This window comes from Giraffa tippelskirchi, chromosome 4 (genome assembly GCF_054371585.1).
Source record: "Giraffa tippelskirchi isolate mGirTip1 chromosome 4, T2T-mGirTip1v1.2.pri, whole genome shotgun sequence".
NCBI classification, from domain to species: domain Eukaryota; kingdom Metazoa; phylum Chordata; class Mammalia; order Artiodactyla; family Giraffidae; genus Giraffa; species Giraffa tippelskirchi.
In genome coordinates, this window is record NC_137278.1 from 114,726,329 (window position 1) to 114,747,746 (window position 21,418).

Sequence of the window (21,418 nt, forward strand, 5' to 3'; positions counted from 1 at the left end):
ACTGCAGCACGCCAGGCTTCCCTGCCCATCACCAACTCCCGGAGCTTGCTTAGAATCATGTCCATGGAGTCAGTGATGCCATCCAACCATCTCATCCTCTGTCGCCCCCTTCTCCTTGTGCCTTCAGTCTTTCACAGAATCAGGGTTTTTCCCAACGAGTCAGTTCTTCATATCAGGTGGCCAAAGTGTTGGAATTTCAGCTTCAATATCAGTCCTTCCAATGAACACCCAGGGCTGATCTCCTTTAGGATGGACTGGTTGGATCTCCTTGCTGTCCAAGGGACGCTCAAGAGTCTTCCCTGACACTACAGTTCAAAAGCATTAATTCTTTGGCACTCAGCTTTCTTTATAGTCCAACTCTCACATCCATACATGACTACTGGAAAAACCATAGCTTTCACTAGACAGACCTTTGTTGGTTAAGTAATGTCTCTGCTTTTTAATATGCTGTCTAGGTTGGTCATAGTTTTTCTTCTAAGGAACAAGTGTCTTTTAATTTCATGGCTACAGTCACCATCTCCAGTGATTTTGGAGCCCAAGAAAATAGAGTCTGTCACTGTTTCCATTGTTTCCCCATCTATTTGCCATGAAGTGATGGGACCAGATGCCATGATCTTCGTTTTTTGAATACTGAGTTTTAAACTAGCTTTTTCACTCTCCTCTTTCACTTTCATCAAGAGACTCTTTAGTTCCTCTTCACTTTCTGCCATAGGGTGGTGTCATCTGTATATCTGAGGTTATTGATATTTCTCCTTGCAATCTTGATTCCAGCATGTGCTTCATCCATCCCAGCATTTTGCATGATATACTCTGCCATGTAAGTTAAATAAGCTGAGTGACAATATACAGCCTTGACGTACTCCTTTCCCAATTTGGAACCAGTCCTTTGTTCCATGTCCTGTTCTAACTGTTGCTTCTTGACCTGCATACAGATTTCTCAGGAGCCAGGTCAGGTGGTCTGGTATTCCCATCTTTTTAAGAATTTTTGACAGTTTATTGTGATCCACACAGTCAAAGGCTTTAGTGTAGTCAATGAAGCAGAAGTAGATATTTTCCTGGAATTCTCTTACTTCTTCTATGATCCAGTGGATGTTTGCAATTTGATCTCTGGTTCCTCTGCCTTTTCTAAATCCAGCTTGAATATCTGTGAATATCTGTGGGTTCACAGTTCCCATACTGTTGCAGCCTAGCGTGGAGAATTTTGAGCATTACTTTGCTATCATATGAGATGAGTGCAATTGTGCGGTAGTTTGGACATTCTTTGGCACTGCCTTTCTTTGAGATTGGAATGAAAACTGACCCTTTTCAGTCCTGTAGCCAGTGCTGAGTTTTCCAAATTTGCTGGCATATTGAGTGCAGCACTTTCACAGCATCATCTTTTAGGATTTGTAATAGTTCAGCTGGAATTCCATCACCTCCACTAGCTTTGTTCATAGTGAAACTTCCTAAGGCCCACTTGACTTTGCACTCCAAGATGTCTGGCTCTCGGTGAGTGATCACACCATTGTGGCTATCGGGGTCATTAAGATCTTTTTTGTATCGTTCTTCTGTGTATTCTTACCACCTCGTCTTAATCTCTTCTGCTTCTGTTAGGTCCATACCATTTCTTTATTGTGCCCATCTTGGCATGAAAGTGCTGTCAGGTATCAACACTTTCCAAACATTTTCTCATTTATTATTCTGTGATATATCTGCAGTAAGAAAACTCCATCAGTTGTTTAATGCAAGTGCTCTCAAAGTATTTGTGATGAAGAACAATTTTATTTCCAGCCCATCACTGACAAAAACTTTTACAAACTATAATGTGCTCTATCGCTATGGCCGACTCTTTGTGACACCCCTGAACTGTAGCCTGCCAGGCTCCTTTGCCTATGGGATTTTCCAGGCAAGAATACTAGAGTGGGTTACTGTTTCCTTCTCCAGGGGATGTTCCTGACTCAGGGATTGAACCCACGTCTCCTACTTGGCAGGCAGATGCTTTACCATGGAGCCACCAGGGAGGCCGTTAAACTATAATAAAAGTAAATAAAAACATGAAAAAAAAAGCTATAAAAATACACGTTCCAATTTATTTATAATTACATTGAACAAATATAAAATTCTCTATCAATCTGCTTTACAGGTTTCAAATTCTACATTTGTGTACTTTCTCAGCGCTGACTGAGAGCACAGACTTCTTGGAGCAGCTCAGATGCATATACTTCAGAGCAGTAGGTTCAGCAACATGTTCTCAAGTAGCAGGTCAAGTTTTCACTCCAGGGTTTTGTTCTGAACCCTTAGGCAATAAGACTTCCTTCCACACTTCAGAAATCTTGACCAAACTGCCAATAGGTCCCAGAGACACCATTTCAAGGCTTGACTTGTTTCCTGTCCCCATGCTAGCCTTTCTCTGTGTGAAGGACAGTGAGGACATTAGTTAAGCAATTAAGAAGGAAACCTACCCACAAGGGTGTGGTCCTATAACTCAAAAGAACAAAGTAGAGCACTGTCGTGTAGCCAAGTTATTCGATCTTAGATAAGCCACAAAGGAGGCATCGAGTTCTCCTGTCAGGGTGTTCTCTGGAGTGAGCTGTCCGCCAGCTGCTGTCTCTAGCACTCCCCGTGACCTCAGTTACAGATTTCCTGTAAACAGTTGCCTGAAGGAGAACACCCACAACTCTGAGACGAAGCAATAATCTTGAGCACTGGGAAGATTTTAAAAACGAACATTTCTCCCAGAGACAACCAAATCCACAGGGACCTGGTACTCAATTTACATTTCCAAATACAGCAGATGACTTGGACTTGAAACATCTGCATTCAAGTCATTTCCGTGTCTTCAGGATACTGTGAGGCATCTAGTTTCACAATTTCGTCACTAAAAAGCCCATTGTGGTGTGTGGATTTTCCCCCCCCAAATAAATGGGTGTTCTACCTCAAAGATAAATACAAGTGCTCAAAATTTAGAAGAAATAAATGTGTAATGTCATCTTCTGTTGGTTTTTTTCTAATCTCACTAACAGTTTTTTTGTCTGTTTTTTTTTTAAGGTTTAAAAAACTGTTGTTTCAGCCAGAGTCATTTTAATACAGAAATTAATACACACAAACTGTTAACTTCAGAATCTAATAACTTGCTATAAATATCCATTGCTTCCTTCCCTTGAAACAGCCAAAATCTAAAATAAACACTGGAATATATTCCTGACACATCGAAACACATGTCAGGGGAGTCACTGTCATTTACACAACTGATTATTGTCACAGGAGAAAGAGTAGGTGAACAGATGCCCCTGATTTGATGTGAGTCACCGGACCTGGTCATCATCTGGGCCCTGAGAACCTCTCCTGACTCCTGCACCCACCTGTACAGCTCTGTGTCAGGGCACGCATAGCCGCCCTTCAAATACAAGACCTGTACTTGGTGGCAACCTCCCCTGTCTTGACGTATTTGTAAACAGATGGAAGAGGAAGCTTTATTCTGAAGTGGGCTTCAAAAAGATTTATCCTGCCAACAAATGATTCTGTTGGTGGTCTCTATAACTGTGTGCGTGAGTGCTCTCAGTCTTGTCCGACTCATTGCAACCCTATGGACTGTACATCTCAAGGCTCCTCTGTCCATGAAGTTTTTAAGGTAAGAATGCTGGAGTGGGTTGCCATTTCCTCCCCCAGGGATCTTCCTGACCCAGGAATCAAACTCACATTTCCTGTGTCTTCTTCAGGACAGCCAGAGTCTCTACCTCGGAGCCATCACTGAAGCCCTCTCTGTAACTGGGTATCTCACTTTTAAATGTGATTCTGTAACTGGGTAACATTTAGAAATGAGGTACCATTTTCACCTATACAGACCACCAACATAATAGTTTTAACATGTTCTAGAGTTTTCTTCAGCTACCCCAAACACAGCATCTTGGCATACTGAAGATTTTCAAACGAAGGAGTTTGAGCAGACAGAAGCACGAAGGTCATTGTGACCTTCCTCACTACTTCTCCTTGAAACGAGTCATAAAAACCTCACCAGAGAGAAGCTCTTTTATCCCTGGAGGAAAGGCACGTCCTTGTCTCCAAAAACAGCAGGACTCTGAGAAGAATCTAGACAGACAGGCCTTGCTAAAAGTCTCCAGTTTTCTGTTCTTACGTTATGCTCTTTAACCTATCATATTCCTCCATGACTGCTGTTGATGAAGATAACCAATAAATGATCAATAATAAGACTAGAAAAGACTTTTATTTGAGCCAATGTGAGGACTAGCCCAGAAGCCCACTTTCCAGGTCAGTCTGAGAAACTGCTCCAGAGAAACGGTTTTCAGCAGTTTTATATCTTGTCAGACCAAAAAACAATAAACAAGTCACAGTTACATTTCTTCAAGGTTTCAAAAAAAAAAAAAAAAAATTAACAGTCCAGCATGTACACAGTGAGTCATTTGGCCTTGACACCTGGTAAGGGAGCCTTATTGTCAAAGGAGTTACCAGTATCAGTGTCCAAGAAGAGCGACATTTAATCTTTATTCTTAACATGAACATTCTTTACTTTTGGTTGTATGTATTTTTCCCTAATAATTAAAGCAGATGTACAACGGATGTGCGGTAGTCCGCAAACGGGCTGTTCTGGTTGGCGTAAAATTCAAGTTAATCCAAGTATAAGCTAGAATGACTTCCCCCATACCTCAATATGTGAAAATTTCTTTTATCACTTTCCACTCTTTATCAAACCTAGCATAAACATTCATGCCTGGTTCTGTGGGTCATTTCCTATGAAGTCTTCTGTGTCACATAAAACATACCATTTCTGTGCTTTTCTCCTGTCAATCTGTCTTTGTCAGTTTAATTTTCAGACCCAGCCAGAGACTCTAGAAGTTCAAGGAAACTTTTTTCCTCCCCTACACCTGATTAGGGCCAAGATGTTAATCTCAACTTCTCCTTTCCTTTTTTTCTTTTCAAACTACTATCTTGTGAGACTTAATAATTCCCTCTATCCACTATCATGTCATCTCTCAGTGACCTAGGATGAATTTTCCAAATTGAGAAATGTCCATTTTTTTTCCTTTTTTCTCATCTGTTTTTTGTCTTTTCCCATTCCAGTAATTAATCAATATTTTCCAAAATCCGATGGAAAGTAGTGGGGGCGGAGGCGGGGAGGAACTGATGAAGTCAATTCTGTTTCTTATTAGCAGTTCTCATAAAGAACAATGGAAACCCATAGCTAAAAAGAGATTTTTCTCTGCATGCCTTCAGGTCATTAGCATGGAGAATCAAGAGCTATCTCAGCACTGATAAGTGAGCCAGTAGTTTAAAATTGACCTGAGGCGGTTTTCAATTTTCTGGTTTCTTTCTTTGCAAGTAATTCTCTTCTCTATAGATACAGTTAGTATTTATCTCACATTTACCCCTCTTCTGGGAAAGTAGATCTTCATACTTAGATAGCAAAGACTTAGTATTTCTTTTAAGCTTTAATCAAGACCTCAAAAGCTTGTCATCTACGTATTATATTAGTTTGGACTTTTTCGTGGTAAGTAACGAAAGTCAGCTTGAGCTAGATAAAGTGCAAAGATTGATTTATTGGAAAGATACTGAAATATCTCTCAGAATGAAAATAGCTAAAACAGGATGGCTACAGAGTCAATGGGAACTAAAAATGAAGATTCTCCTGTAGCATCACTCTTGTTTTTGCTTTTTCTGGATGTTGGCCTTGCTGTTTCAGGCTTTCTCCCTGGAGAAAGAACATGGTTACAGTGACTTTGGGATCACACCCTTAGAGAGGAAAGGGAGGTTTCCCTAAATTATATATTTAGAAAATCTTGGGAGGGACGAGTTTCTGGTTCAGGCTGTGTCAACTTCTCATTTTCAATCTTGTTACTAATCAAATGTTATTGGGGCAGTTTCTTTTTATTTTTAGTAGTTGTCTTTTAAAATATTACTTTTTTTTTAAACCATGAAGTGATTTTTTTTAATTTATTTTTTTCCCACTTTCATTGAGGTATAGCTGATATACAGCATGATATAAGTTTAAGAGGTACAGCATAATGATTTGACTTACATGCATCATAGAACGCTTACCTAGTAAGTTTAGAACATCCATCAACCCATGTAGATATAAAATAAAGCAATGAGAAACAAAATATTTTTTCTTGTGATGAGAACTTAGGATTAATGTTCTTAACAATTTCATATGTAGCATAAAGCAGTGTTCATTATATTTATCATGTTGAATATTACATCCTGAGTGTTTATTTATTTTATAACTGAAATTTTAATCATTTCACTGCCTTCCTTCAATTACCCCTTGGTCTCTGTCCTTCTCTGGCCTGACTACTGTGGCTAGGACTTCCAATATTGTGTTGAGTTAAGAATAGTGAGAGTAGGTATCCTTGCCTGTTGCTGACCTTAGAGGAAATGTCTTCAGCTTTTCACTGTTGAGTATGATATTAGCTGTGGGCTTTTCATATTCGGCCTTCATTATATTGAATTATGTTCCCTCTGTACCCACTTTTGTGCATGCATGCATGCATGCTCAATCATGTCTGACTCTTTGAGACACCAGAGACTGTAACCTGCCAGGCTTCTTGTCTAGGGAGTTTTGGGGGCAAGAATACTGGAGTGGGTTACCATTTCCTTCTCCAGGGGATCTTCCCAACCCAGGGACCAAACCTGTGTCTCCTGCATCTCCTGCATTTGTTGGCAAATTCTTTACCACTGAGCCACTTGGGAATCTATAACCACTTTGTTGAGAGTTTTTGTTACAAAAGGACATCGAATGGTGTCAGAAGCTTTTTCTGCATCTATTGAGATGATCATGCAATTTTTATAATTCAGTTTGTTAGTATGGTATATTAAATTGATCCAATGGGTTTTGACATGCTGTGTGTTACAGTCTATAGGGTCCCAAAGAGTCAGACACAACTGAGTAACTGAAGTGAACTAAATGGGTATTGAACCACCCTTGTATCCCTGGGGTAATCCCACATGATCATGGTATATGATCCTGTTAAATTATTGTTGAATTCAGTTTACTAATGTTTTTGTTGAGGATTTTTGCATCTATGTTCATCAGTGATATTGGCCTGTAAATTTTTTGTGTGTGATATCTTTGTCCAGTTTTGTTATTAGGGTGATATTGGCCTTGTAGAATGAATTCAGAAGTACTTCTTCTATTAATACAATTTTTTGAGTATAGTTTAAGAAGGATAAGTGTTAACTCTTCTTAAATGTATGGTAGAATTTACATGGGATGCCATATAGCCCTGGACTTTGGTTTTTTGGGAACTGTTTTATTAATGATTAAATTTCATCACTGGTAATAGGTCTATTCATGTTTTCTATTTCTTCCTGGCTCAGTCTTGGGACATTGTACATTTCTAGGAATTTGTTTATTTCTTCTAGGTTGTCCATTTTATTGGTATATAATTGTTCATAGTCATCTCTTATAATCCTTTGTATTTCTGTGGTGTCAGGTGTAAACTTCTTTTTCATTTCTGAGATTTATTTGGATCCTCTCTTTTTTTCCTTGATGTGTCTGTTTAAGGGTTTATCAATTTTAATTATATTTTAAATTAACCAGCTCTTAATTTCATTAATATTTTCTAGCATTTTTTTAATCTGTTTTATTATTTCATCCATTTTTGTTCTAATCGTTAACGTTTCTTTCCATCCACCGACTTTGGGTTTCATCCTTTTGTTGTTGTTCTAGTTTCTTTAAATGTAAGTTTAGGTTTTTTTATTTGAGATTTTTCTTTTTTCTTGAGATGGCTCAGATCTCTATAAGTTGCCCTCTTAGAATTGCTTTTGTAGCATCCCATAGATTTTTAATTGTGTGTTTTAATTTTCGTTTGTCTCCAGGTATTTCTTGATTCCTTAAGTGATCCACTGGTTGTTTAGTAGCATATTGTTTAGCTTCCATGTGTTGAGTTTTTGCTTTTTTTTTCTTGTAGTTGAATTCTAGTCTAATAGCATTATGGTAAGAAAAGATGCTTTATAGAATTACAATTTCTTAAACATTTAATGAGACTTGTTTTGTGGCCTAGCATGTGAACTATCCTGGAGAATATTTCATATACACTTTCCGAAAAGAATGTGTATTCTTCTGCTTTTAAATGGAATGTTACATATATATATGTGTGTGTGTATTTATATCTTTACATATACACACATACATAATATATGTATATATATGTATATGAATGTCTATTTGCTCTAAAATGTCACTTAAGCCCAGTGTTTCCTTACCAATTTTCTCTCATTCTGCCTGGATGATTTATCCATTGATATAAGTGGGCTGCTAAAGTTTCTGACTCTTACTGTGTTATTACTTTTGATCTCAATTTATTAGTTTTACTCTCTTTTCTATCACTAATTACATAGTGACAATTTTAACTGTGGTGATAATTTTTATAATATATTGTATCTAACTTTAATGGAATGCTTAGTATGTGCCAAACTTCATGATAAATGACATGTATGTAACCACTTTTAATTCTCAAACAGCTATGTGATAAGTCTTAGAAACTAGAAAGCAAACAGGTTTCCACTGATAATTGATAGTCAAACAATAGCGTCACTAATCATTGTTGAAGTCTCAGACCTGAACCAATGGGACATGAGTTTTTAAATATAGGCAATGCCAGGTTTTTAGCTTTTGTTACATTATGCATGAAGTGAAGACCTCTGGCTATTCACCAAATCTCCTCTCTCTTCTTTGTGGACTCACATGCAGCTAGACTGCATTTCTCAGTATTCTTTTTGTAATGTGTTGCTGAGTGATTATGTTTGCATACATGGTAAGGGATATGTGCACTTTCTAGATCCTACTCACAGAACTCCCTGCTGTGTGGGCTGCTCTTTCTTCTTCCACTGGCTGGATGGATACAGTGACAAGACACATAGGAAGGTGGGCCAGAGAAAGCAAGAGCCCAGAGGAGAGTTACCCTGGCTACTTGGGCTGCTGTCCTGGAATGTAACATGAGATTTCAAAATCTATTTGGTACTATAGGCTACTCTATACCTACTAACTGTACACATTTGAGATTTTACTTTGTATTTTAAAATTAATTTTTATAAGCATACGCATTTTTTCTTGTCATTGGTAAAATTTATAACATATTTGATTAGTTAATTAAAATAAATAGGATCATGTCTGGCTGACTGATTGATTTAGAGCAGTTGTATTCCACAAGTGGGGAAAAAAAATCTGTTTAACAGACTTCTCTGTGATTCAGCCAGGTAGGCTTTTAAAGACATTTTCTGCTCCAGAAACGAAGACATGCCTTTATGAAGCAGCCTATCATTTCATAAGCCTCAAGTCTGACCCTTAAAATGTTTGTTTTGGGGGAGGAGCTCAGTCATATTTTAAATTTCTTCTCAAGAGCAGTATTATTAGCCCCCATTTCACAAATGAGGACACTGTATTCATTTTCTGTTTGTGCTATAAAAAAAAATTGCCACGTACTTAGTGGCTTAAAACAGCAGAAATTTATGATTTTGCAGTTCTGTAAGTCATAACTCTGACATGGGTTTCACTGGGCTAATTCAAGATGTCTACAGGCTGGCATTCCTTTCTAAAGCCCCCAAGAGAGAATCCAGTTCCTTTCCTTTTCCAGCTTCTAGAGGCTGCTCACATTCCTTGTCTCGTCAATCTCTTCCTCCATTTTCAAAGCCAGTAACAGTAGCTTTGAAGTCCTTCTTATACAGAGTCATTATAACTTCCTTTCCTGCCACACTTGTCCACTTTAAAGAAACCTTATGATTCCATTGGGCCTACATTGATAGTCCAGGATAATCTTCCTCTTTTAAGGCCAACTGATTAGCAAAATTATTTCCACCTGCAAATTTAATTCTCCTTTGCCTTGTAACCTAACATAGTCACAGGTTCCAAGGATTCAGACTTCGATATCTTTGGTAGGGGAGGGAGGTGTTGGCAAGCATTACTCTGCCTATCACAGAAATTGAGGTTTATGAACGACAAGTTGGCACTATCAGTGTTTAGATTCATTTTATAACTGTAGTTATATCTTTGCTGCCTATCTTTTAGCTCTTCATTGCTAATTAAATTCATTCTTCTATCTCTTTTTACTAAGATAAATCTCTTGGTTTTGGTTTTAAAAGAGTTTGAATTTGTATTGTAGTCTTCCTAGGTGGCTAACCTGTCTTTGTGACCCAAATTTGATAAGTACACAGATACTATCAACTACATTTCTCTAGGCATCTCTTTCTTGTGGTGGTTTAGTGGCTAAACTGTGTCTGACTCTTGCATCCCCATGGACTGTAGCCTGCCAGGCTCCTCTGTCCATGGGATTCTTATAGTAAAACGAAACTCTCCATTCCTAATAGGGATGCTTTTCACCTCATATAAATAGAAAATATGTGCCTAAATCCATACTCAGCCCCAGATTCACTCTCTCTCTTGTATTGTATCTCACTCTATCTCTCTCTCTCTCGTCTGTCATGTATTATTTGCAGAAGAGACTGGCCCCTGTGTACTACAAATCCCAGGCTTGCTTACATCTGGCTTCTAGATGGTTCAATGAATGGGAGACAAGGGCAGAAAGAGAGAGCATATTTTTCCCCGTACCATCCCAAATTTGGCACTAAACTTACATAGGGCTGATTCCACCCGCCTCTCAATTATAACTTCCATTGGGGGAGGCCCTTAGTCCATATTTCCTCCTCTTTTCCCTTTGGTACTAAGGGCAGTAGTGTTCTCTTGCTGATACTGGTCTCTGGAGCATCACCATCCCTTGTTTGTTTCCTTCATTTGCCCATATGTATCAGTACTTCGATGAGAAGTTTTTCAACAAATCTCTTCCTTTGAAATGAGTTCTGTTTTCCACTGCATCTCTGACACAATATCCCCAGGCAAATTTTTTAAAGTGCATTTTTGTCTTTTGTTAATGGTAAAACAAATAGATCTTCAGCTCAATGGAGCTGAAAGTTCTGCTTTGATGATATATAAAAGTGGCCATGAAGAAAGGAAAGGAGATAGCCAGCAGGGCTTTCTGCACTCTCCCTCTTCATGCATTTTGACTCTCACCCTCATAGTGTATAGTTTCCTTATAGAGATTAGAACTACCCTTTCATTCATTATTCAATATTTATCTGGAATAAAATTATAGTGTGAAAGATAATGCTAGGTCTTATGGCTAATAGGGGGAGATGGAGGGAGACAGTCCTCAAATAATGACACACATATTAATATAAAATTACAAACTGTGCTACTTGATATAAAAGAAGAATAGAGGACACTGAGTATGGAAGTAGGGGTGCTACTGACTTTGGAAGGAGGCCAATGGAAGCTTCCACATGGAGTGATGTGTATGCTAAGGTTTGAAGGAGGGGAGTAGTAACTCAGAGCAGAATTGGGAAAAGATAAAGCATGTAGCATGCTTGTACGATAGTCTCAAGCAAAGAAGAAAAGAACAAAGGCCTTCAGGAGACACAGAACTTAACAGTTTTGAGAGATCTTTCAATAGTAATCAGTGAAAGTGGATTGTGAAGAGCAAGAAGGATAGTAAAAGATTACATGAGGAACAAGCTAGGGGTCACACTGGCTAGGTAGGATTTTGCATCCACGTTAAACATTTTGGACATCACCTCAAGAGCTATTAGAGGATATTGAATGGTTTTATACAGAACATGATGATAAGATTTATGTTTCTGAATAACTCTGGCTGCCACAGAAAGAATGGCTTGTAAGAAGGCAACAGGTATGAAGATAGCGATATAGACTGTTTCTTATCCAGGCAAGTGATGGTAGTAACCTGAACCAAGATGGAGATAGTAGAGATAGAGAAAGAGGGATAAATTTGAGAGCTGTGTAAAACTGGCAGCAATTTGTGAAAAATAGAATGTGAGGATAAAGGAGAGGAACGTGTCCAGAATGGGTCCTCAATTGTTCTCTCTTTTACAAATTTGATTATTAGGTCAAAGCCTTTATGAAAGAACTAGAGTTCAATTCAGTCGCTCAGTCATGTACACCTCTTTGCGACCACATGGACTGCAGCACGCCAGTCTTCCCTTCCATCACCAACTCCCAAAGCCTACTCAAACTCATGTCAATCGCATCGTTGATGCCATTCAAGCATCTCATCCTCTGTCGTCCCCTTCTCCTCCCACCTTCAATCTTTCCCAGCATCAGCGTCTTTTCAAATGAGTCAGTTCTTTGCATCAGGTGGCCAAAATATTGGAGTTTCAGCTTCAGCATCAGTCCTTCCAATGAATATTCAGGACTGGTTTCCTTTAAGATTGACTGGTTAGATCTCTTTGCTGTCTAAGGAACTCTCAAGAGTCTTCTCCAACACCACAGCTCAAAAGCATCAGTTCTTTGGCGCTCAGATTTCTTTATAATCCAACTCTCACATCCATACATGACCACTGGAAAAACCATAGCTTTGACTAGACGGACCTTTGTTGGTAAAGTGGTGTCTCTGCTTTTTAATATGCTGTCTAGGTTGGTCATAGCTTTGCTTCCAAGGAGCAAGCATCTTTTAATTTCATGGCTGCCATCACCATCTGCAGTGATTTTGGAGCCCCCCAAAATAAAGTCCGTCACTGTTTCCATTGTTTCCCTATCTATTTGCCATGAAGTGATGGGACCAGATGCCATGATCTCAGTTGAAAGGAAACAACACCACTTTTTTCCATTAATTTTTGTCTGCGCTGGGTCTTCATTGCGATGCACAGGCTCTTAGTTGCTGCGTGTGCATAGGCTCTCTGGTTGCAATGAGCTAGGGCTACTCTCTAGTTATGGTGTGCAGGCTTACTGCAATGGCTTTTTTGTTGCAAAGCATGGGCTCTAGGACACTTGGGCTTCAGTAGTTATGGCATAGGGGCTTAGCTGCCCCATGGCATGTGGGATCTTAGTTCCCAGGCCAGGGTTCAAACCTATGTCCCCTGCATTAGCAGGAGAATTCTTAACCACTGGGCCACCCAGGAAGTCCCATTGTGCAACTATATGAGGCTTTTAATGAGACAAGAGTTATCAGCAGAGTGTAGGAGTTTAGAGAAAGGAATGACATATGTATCATTTGACATGCCTCTTCAATATGAATTTTATTTTATTGCATTTTTTTTCCTGTGGGGTAAGACCACTTAAGATGGGGCCTACCGTTTTAATGCATTTTAAAGTATGCAGTATCGTTAACTATATACACTATCTTAGGCAGAAAAAGAAAAAAAATCCTGAAATTCATATGAAACCACAAAAGATCATGAATAGCTAAAGTAATCCTCAGAAAGAAGAACAAAGTTGGGAGTATCACATCCTATTTCAAGATACGTTACAAAGCTGCAGTAATTGAAAATAGTATGATACTGATGTAAAAACAGATATAACAGGACCATGGAACAGAAGAGAGAGCCCAGAAATAAGCCTATGTATATACAGCTAGCTCATCTTCAACATGGAAGCCAAGAATGCATATGGGGAAATGATGTAGAATAGTACACAAATGGTGTACTATTTCCCAACAAATGGTGTTGGGAAAACCGGATATCCACTTGCCAAAAAAATGATATGACTTTTAGACTAGACACCCAGACAACTGAGTCACAAAGTAGAGATGTACAAAGTTCTGCCTCTTTGAAGAGAGATCTAAGCATAAGAAATATAAGGATCTTTAGAGAACAGAGAGTGGTGGTCTTGCTGAATAAGGAGGAGAGAAAATAGAATGAGACTTGAAGATGATTTTTTAAAAAATGTAGAGTTTAGCAAAAGTGGACCTTGTGTTTAATCCAGGAGGTACTGAATGAAATGTGTCATATTCTATAGGAAAATTTATTGAAGGTTTTAGGATTCCTTGACTCTTCCCCTCAATACTTTTTTGATTTTTTAGTTTATTTATCTTTTATTTTTGGCTGTGCTGTGTCGTCACTGCTGCGTGAAGGCTTTCTTTAGTTGTGGTGAGCAGGGCTACTCTCCATTTGCGGTGCATGGCTGACTTCTCTTGTTGCAGGGCACTGCTGGGGTGCGGGCTCAGAGCTGTGGCCCATAGACTTTGTTGCCCCTAGGCATGTGGATCTTCCTGGATCAAGGATTAAACCCGTGTCCCCTGCATTGTCAGGTGGATTCCTTCCCTCTGAGACCAGGGAAGCCTTTTCTCTACCTCAATTTTTTTACCTGCGCTGTAGCTATACTACCCTTTTCTAAAAAGGAAATACTCTACTTCCCCTTTTCTGCTCCATTTCCTGAAAGAAGGGAAGTTAATCAAAAATCTTAATTCTTGTCTTATATTTGAAAGAAAATAAGCATTTCAATTTTCTAATATTTAATCATTACTTTAGTAATAATAACCCACAGTTTTATTTTAAAGCTTTCAAACAGAGTTTCCTTTGCAGTGCATCTTAATTTTGAGATGTCACAGACTTTTGAAAATCTGATAAAATGATAGACCCTTGTCTCAGAAGAAAGTGAATAATCCCACCCTTACAATTTTGTAATCATGAGGCTCAGGGATCCCCTGAAATCCACCATCCAACATAGATTCCTCAGACATGGGAGATTAAGCCCTCCTTCTCTAAAGGAACATAGATGGAGTGTTTTGCTCTTCTTGCCTTAATTTTAATGATAAAACAGACTGCTTTGGTTTTGGATACATTAGGTATTTTTCTAAGGACTTGAATCCCTAATATTTTACATCAGTTTGTTTAAGAACCCATGGCTTTTAACGATAATATATTTTGAGACTCTTCATGCCACTGAGCTTCTCCACAAATAACAAGATGGAATATCAAAGAAGTTTGGAAGAAGAAAAAAAAGCAAAACTTGATTTCACAAAACCTATCTCTAGAGAATAATTTTCAGCCTAATGAATTTTCCCTTTGGCAACCAAATTCTTTGTTCCTTGTGCACAAACATATTTATTTGATTTTTCCTTATTCTTTTCCCCTGGAGGAGTACACTGCAACTAAGCCGCCCACAAAGTATGAGAAACCTTTTCTAGACCTTCGTCAAAAACAGCAGACTGTAAACAGAGTAACAGAAGACATGCAAAATTAATGTCTCTGCTTTTCAAATAATTTTTTAATAGCAACATTTCTTCATTCTGAGAGTCGCTTGCTGAGACTGCAAAGCCACTAGATTTTATTGTGGTTTTTAGCTCTTGGCGTTCCATTTTATAGCAATATATTGAATATATGTTGGCTCTCTAACTGCAGTGTTACAGTCGATGTAGAAGATTTTTCAAGATAAGCATCTAGTCAGAAATGCTTTATTCAGGCCTAGACCTGTTCTGGTCATTGGTCCCAGGACCTTGAATAAAGAAGGATTCTATTACCATGACCTCTGTCTGGCGCACGGCAAACCCTCACTAAGTAATTGCTGCCACTCACCAAGCCAAGTGTGACTTCGTGCTGGTAGAGTATCTAACTCAGAATTGCAGCAGTGGCCCTGCCCTCTTGCAATGGAAAGAGGGCACTCAGAGAAGCATCAGGTTGGTAAGACTGGATGCTTTATTAAAACATTTCCTTAGAGAGACAGACTTGTGTTTGATATGAAAATGAAAACCGAAAGATTCCCCAGGGTCAGTCTATGCAAAAGGGAGGGGGTGCTATCAGAGCTGACAAACAGAGGCCTTGGGAGAGCAGCAATGCAAACAGATTCACAGGGCCAAAGAGAAAGTAGGACAAGCTGGAAATGGTGCTCTTGACCAAATGCAAGGAACGTTGCCAATGTTTAATTTTCTCACCTAAATATGAGAACCCAAACAGAGACTGAAAACCTGTCCAATTTTGCTTAAAATACATGTTTTGGACATAATATAAGAGGAGCATAAACAAAGTTGTTTCGTTTTTCTTGAAAGCCTTTAGATTGTTCAAGATAAGTGCAGCATTAATGCAACTGCCTGTGGTAAGAATCCAGTGTAAATCCAGCAACATTGTTTTCTATGGTTAGTTCTGAGAGCTATGGCAAGGTGGTCCCAAGAATTTGCATACTGAGACTTTTGAGACCAACACATAGTAGATCCAAGCATAGATGTGCAAGATCACCTAAAGCACCCCTCTGCTTCAAGGTACATGAGGACGATGGGGAGGAAGGACAGGGAGATACCTACAGGAAACAGTGACTTTTTCTTTTTAAAAATTTTGTCAAGGATTAAAACAGAAATTAATGTTCTCACCATTCTGAAGGCTACAAGTTCAAGCTCAAGGGTTAGCAGGATTGGTTTCTTTTGAAGGGCTGAGAGGGAACATCTTTTCCAGCCTCTCTCTCACAGCTTGGGGTGGCTGCTGGCGATCCGTGACATTCCTGCATAATTCCAATCTCCTGTCATTACGTGGCTGTCTTTCTTTTGCGCATCTGTGTCTTTACAGGGCATTCTCCTATCTTTATCTGTCTCCCTGTCTCTTTTATAAGGACACTAGTTATGTTGGATAAAGGGTCCATCCTACTCCAGCAGAACCTCATCTAACTAATTATATATGCAATGACTTATTTCCAAATGAGGTCCCGTTCTAAGGTTCTGGGAAGGATATGAATTGAGAGGGGCAGGGGATACTATTCAATCCAATACACTTCCTTTCAGTCTCAATTTAAAATAGGCTGCACTATAGTTTTGGAAGTGTGTCTAGAAACTTCCCTGGTGACTAAGTGGTAAAGAATCTGCCTGCCGCTGTAGAAGACTTGATTTCAATCCCTGATTCAAGAAGATCCCTTGGAGAAGGAAATGGCAATCCACTCCAATATTCTTGTCTAGGAAATCCCATGGACAGAGGAGCCAGGCGAGCTACAGTCTACGGGGTCACAAAAGAGTTGGACATGACTTAGTGAATAAACGACAAGCAACAAAAATCTATAAACTTAGTCATGGGTATGTGTGCTCAGTTGCTGAGTCATATCTGACCCTTTGCAACCTCATGGACTGTAGCCCCCCAGACTCCTCTGTCCATTAAATTTCCAAGGCAAGAATACTAGAGTGTGTTGTCATTTTCTATTCCAGGGGATCTTTCTGACCCAGGGAGCAAACTCACATCTTTGTTTCATGCATTGGCAGGCAGATTCTTTACCACTGAGCCACCAGGGAATCCCATAAACTTAGTCATAAGTTGCTTATTACTGTCCAGTGGTGAGCAGGGCACTTCATTAAACCACATTCCAAGCATTATACTCAATTCTGGGTACATCACCCATGAGAGGGAATGTAGTTGAACCAGAATATGAACATGATAATGAAGATTTTAGAAATGGTGCTTTATGGGTAATAACTGGGGTTGTGCCATTGAGGAAGAGACTTGGGATGCCATTACATCCTTCTGCAAGAGGACTGTCCCTTCAGAGGAGAGATAGTAAGGAGGATCAGATTGTAGATTACATAGATCACAAGTATGTTCTCCTGCGTGTGCGAAGCCTGGTTCTGCATTTGGGGTGGGTGGGGATGGGGCTATCCTTTTACATTAAACCAGATCCAACTTCCATCTCTCCAAGGACAGGGAATACTGACTTTATATACTAGTGTGATTACAAAAAGACCTAGTCAGTCAGATTATGAAGCCACCGATAAGACTTAGAAGTACAGGGAGAAAAATAAAAGAAAAAGAAGCACAGAAAAAGAGAGAAACCTATAATATTAATAGTAACTAACATGTGTTGAGAACTGAGTGTGTGTAGTGCTTAACAGTTTTCAAAAGTTTCACATGCATGATTTCATATAATTTCATAACTTTTTTCCTTCCTATTCCAATATTGTCCCTCCTTCCTCCCTTCTCCCCCGCCTCCCCATTGGTAACCATTAGTTGGTTCTCTATATCTGTGAGTCTGCTTCTTTTTTGTTTTATTCACTAGTTTGTCATTGTTTAGAGGTTCTACATATGTGATATCATACAGTATTTGTCTTTCTCTGTCTGACATTTCATGTACCATAGTACCCTCCAGATCCATCCTTGTGGCTGTAAATGGGAAAATTTCATTCATTTTTATGGCTAAGTGGTATTCCATATACTACTATGAATATATGTTCTCTATATACCACATCTTTATCCATTCATCTGTTGATGGACATTTCGGTTGCTTCCATATCCTGTATTATAAACAGTGTTGCTGTGAGCACTGGGGTACATGTGTCTGTTTGAATTAGTGTTTTGAATTATTTTTTTCTAAATATATATCCAGGAGTGGAATTATTGGGTCATACAGTAGTCCTATTTCCACTTTTTATTTACTTGTTTGCCAAAATAATATTGAATACCTTTTATGGGCAAAATTGTGCAAAACATTGGGATACAAAGTCATGAGTGAAAACAGACACAATTCTTTCTATCATGGAGCTTACAGATATAAAATGGCAATGATGACGAATGCTGTGAAGGAGGAACATGGGCCTTGGAGAGCCTAGACCAGGGAAATTTGTTGAGTCAGTGAGGCCAGGGAGCAGTTTTTGAGGATATCCTATCTGAATCAAAATCTGAAAAAAATTTGCAGCAGTAACTCTGTGAGGAAGGGATGGGTGCATGAGGGTGCTTGAGAGGAAGAATAGCAAGTGTCATGCTGCTGGGGCTCAGGGAGCTACAGCAAATACAAGACCCTGAAACACCAGGGTGTTCGGAGCTGTGGAGGGGGGAGTGTGGCGGAAGATGAAGTTGGAGAGATGCACTGAGGCCAGGCAGAACTTCAGATGGCATTTAGAAGATCTGTATTATTTATCCCAACAGCAGTGGGAAATGATTGCTGGAGGAGGCATGGGATAATGATAAATGTTTTAAATATTGATGAACCATGATAATTATAATATGAAGGGTAAATTGGAAAATGGAAGCCTGGAAATCAGGTAGGCTATTGTAATTGCCCAGGTGAGAGGTGAGGGTAATTGAAAGATAATTTTGTTGATTGTGATGGATTGAAGTATAAATATTGGTGAGACTTTTTTAAAAGCTAGAATCAACAAGACTCAGGAAAGAATCAACTATGAAGGTGGTAAGGGAGAGGATCTTATCAAGGATGACTCCTGCTATTCTTCCTATGCATCCAGGTAAAGTTAGTGCCAATCTATCGAGACAGAACACCAGGAGAGGCGGTTTTGAGTGGGAACTTCATGAGCTGGTTTCAGGGATGTGCTTATTTTGAGATGCCCTTGAGACTTTCAAGTGGAAATGTCAAGACTGATGGATGGATTGTAACTCAGAGAAGAGGTTAAGGCTGGGAGATACACGTTTGTGAGTCATCTGCCTCTATTCCATGATATAAGTTATGTATGTGTGGGCGAGATAGCCTGGGGAACAGATATAGAATGAGAAGAGGGCCAAGGAGGAAATCTGGAGAAAGTTCAACATTTATTCCAACCCCCAATCCCTGGTTCCTGCATGCCAAGCAACCTTCAGATTCAAGGTGAGCTGACTCCAGAGAGAGAAGCCTTCATCCTGGGGCAATCAAGGGGTCTCATTCCCGTGCCAGCCCTTCGAATGTTGTTCCTGAGAATGATGTAGATTCTAACATAGGGTGCACACAAAGGGAGAATGTGCAGATCGTGTGAATGAGGCAGTTATATTGCATATTTTTTAAAGTATTTATTATTTATTTTTGGCTGCATCGGGTCTTAGTTGGGGCACATGAGATCTTTCCTTGTGGCATGTGAGCTCCTCACCAGGGCTTGCAGGCTTCTTTCTACCTGCAGCACAAGGGCTCAGTAGTTGTGCTATGCAGGCTTAGTTGCCCCGCGGCGTGCGGGATCTTAGTTCTCTCACCAGGGATGGAACCTGCATCCCCTGCATTGGAAGGTGAATTCCTAACCACTGGACTACCAGAGAAGTCCCCTATTTTGTATTTTAGATTAGTAAGTTAGCGCTCTGATGCTGTCTTACACTTGTGCATTTCAGATGCGGTGAGTCATTCTCCCAGAACTCAAAGGAGAGTCTCAGAGCCTTGGTCACTTACAGAGGAAGCATCCAACACAACTCTCCATCTTATAGACCCCACTTTCAGCTCCCATAAAACAGAATTATTTTCACATCCCAACTTTCAGTGTCTGTGGAACTGAAAGTGAGATTCTTTAGAGGCCCAGACCTTGAGGAAGAAGGAAATGATTGGGGATGAGTATTATGTGAAGTTGAAGGAATCAACATAAAGTATGGAAGGTGATTCTCTGGCAGTAAAGACCCAGTTTGGGCTTCCCAGGTGGTGCTAGTGGTAAAGAACATGCTTGCCAATGCAGGAGACTTTTAAGAGATGCAGGTTCGATCCCTGGTTCAGGAAGATCCCCTGGAGGAGGGCATGGCAACCCACTTCAGTATTCTTGCCTGGAGAATGGACAGAGGAGCCTAGTGGGCTACAGTCCATGGGGTTGCAAAGAGCTACATATGACTGAACCAACTTAGCATGCACAGACACATACAAAGACACCGTTTAAAGTCGAGATTCTGAATTTGTTGGAAAACTGCATTGCACTGTTACACGATTTTCTTCCCCAAAACCAAGGACACAAGCCTTGATTCCTTATTGTGTTCTCTGGATGTTCTTTTTGAGAGAACAGTTCATTGTTAAATATTTAACAGGGATTAATATTTACAGTAGGCAAGTATAATGGGCAAATCTATTGTATTTTGGTTTAAGCTTTTCTTGTCAAAGCCATTTTGTTTAAAAAGTCTCTTCCCTAATTTTGGTCTTTAGAGCATGAATGTATGTTCACATCTCCATAATTGTGTTCACATTTGACATCTATTGCTTTTAGACCTTTTGTTTTACTGTCATATAATCAAATTATGTCTTAACAAATAAAAGTAGAAGTAGAAGGAAATGTAGACAAGTTACTTAACCTCTTTGTACCTCAATTTTCTCATCTCAAAGAAGGATAATAATATCTACAGAATGGGGGAAACAATTTTCTCCCAGTTTTCTCACTCTCCTCACATTTCTGTCTCAATGTAGAAACTTCTCCTTCTGAGATATTGGTTTAAAGCTTTCTGCTCTTCCTTTCACCTTTCTCATTAGCTTGTCCCCACAGGAAAAGGAGTAATTTATATAACTGGTGGAGTGAAGAGTGTCTGGGATCCATTAATCAATCCATGTTGCTCTGCTGGGCAGGGATAATATTTTAAAGTTTGATGTAAACACGGCCTTTCTCTCTCTGCTCCTCTATTTTGGTTAGGGTAAATGTGTGTGCTCAGTCCTGTCAGACTGTTTGCAACCCCAGGGACTGTAGCCCGTCAGGCTCCTCTGTTCATGGAATTTTCCAGGCAAGAGTACTGGAGTGGGTTGCTATTCCCTTCTCCAGAGGATCTTCCCAACCCAGGGATCGAACCCGTGTCTCTTGCATCTCCTGCATTGGTAGGCAGGTTAGCTGTAATAACAAACAGACTCCTAATGTGTGTTGTGGCTCATTTACAACAAAGGTTTATTTCTCTTAACCATCAGAGAAAGATATTTCTGGCTGTGGGAGGTGGGGTGAGTGAGTGAGTGAGTGAAAATCGCTCAGTTGTGTCCGACTCTTTGCAACCCCATGGACTATACAGTCCATGGAATTCTCCA

The 21,418-nt window shown here is 39.6% G+C and overlaps 1 protein-coding gene across 7 annotated transcripts in view; it reads left to right on the forward strand.

Annotated features, from left to right (window-relative positions):
• METTL25 (methyltransferase like 25) overlaps nt 1-21,418 on the forward strand; it is a 316,231-nt gene that overhangs the window by 270,361 nt on the left and 24,452 nt on the right. The window lies entirely within an intron of this gene.